The 1,142-nt window shown below is 36.4% G+C and overlaps 1 non-coding gene across 1 annotated transcript; it reads right to left on the reverse strand.

The window, feature by feature from the left end:
• Positions 1–479: 479 nt before the first annotated feature.
• LOC126012746 (U1 spliceosomal RNA) lies at positions 480–637 on the reverse strand. Its single transcript, XR_007497151.1, has one exon. It is a non-coding gene; the product is annotated as a U1 spliceosomal RNA (small nuclear RNA).
• Positions 638–1,142: the final 505 nt, after the last annotated feature.

The following is a 1,142-nucleotide window of genomic DNA, read 5'->3' on the forward strand; positions in this document are numbered from 1 at the left end:
GATACTGGTTGAGACTCTTACTTGTGTGTGAGGTTTGATGTGTTCACTTGTGTTTCTATGCCCAGAAACCATAATAAGAAAAGCAGACCCCTGGTAGCTGTTGGTGAAGTTGAGAGGCTCAGAGCAGATGCCACCTGGTCTGTAGTCTGAAGCTGATGTTATGCCCCACCCCCATTAGTGGACCAACCCTTGAGGATGAGAAATAAATGTAATAGTGAAAGATCTTTTTAAACCTGACTGCAGTGAATGCTGACTTGAAGAAAGTTGTCCTTCCAATGTTGACATATCCTGCAGATACCTTTCATCCTCCTCCAGTGATTGATTATACTGTCCTCTTCTAGTGGTTTTTTCTTTGTGTTTTTCCCACTCCATGCTCATCCATTCCTGCTCTTGTGTTACTGCCTTGTACCTTCATTTCACAGGTGGAAGTTAAACTTTTTGCTTAGTTCTAAAATCTTTTCTTTTCATTTTTTTTTCTCAAAGGGGAGTAAAAATGCAATCCCCACCATAAATTATGCAGTTAGGATTCCCACATTTAGGGAAATTGCAGGGATCAGCACATCAGAGTGCAACAGATTAGCCTTGCTCTGGAGAAGCCACCTTCATAATAATAGTATCTCCATTGCCAGGTAAGTATCTATCATCTTTTTCTTCAAGATGTCCTGTATTGTTTGTAGGATAGAGTTGGGAGAGTGCTCTGTTCTAGAGTTTGTGAGGTATATTAGTTAAATTATATTCCTTCAAAAGTCATATGGGGAAATTTTATCTCTAGATTGTGATTGTGCTCGAAAATAGGGTTATTACAGATAAAACTAGTAAAGATAAGATGACAAACCAGTGAAAAGAAGTTATCTCCTGACCTAATCTTGTTGGTACTCATATAAAATGGGGAAACTTAGATAAATACACTCTAGAGTGGAATAATGCAATTTAAACAAACAGAATAATACAGTAAGTAGTATTACAGAATAATACAGTAATATAGTAATAATACAGTAAGAAAGTCTTTTAAATTGATTTATTTAGCACTGATCATTTAAAATAAAGATTCACATATCTGTGTGTGTTTCAGAACTCACTCCTTGATGCTGTAAAACATTTCACTCTCTGGTTACATCTAGTTTGTTTCTCTATTCACATAC

The sequence above is a fragment of the Suncus etruscus genome, chromosome 6 (assembly GCF_024139225.1).
Source record: "Suncus etruscus isolate mSunEtr1 chromosome 6, mSunEtr1.pri.cur, whole genome shotgun sequence".
Lineage (NCBI taxonomy): Eukaryota > Metazoa > Chordata > Mammalia > Eulipotyphla > Soricidae > Suncus > Suncus etruscus.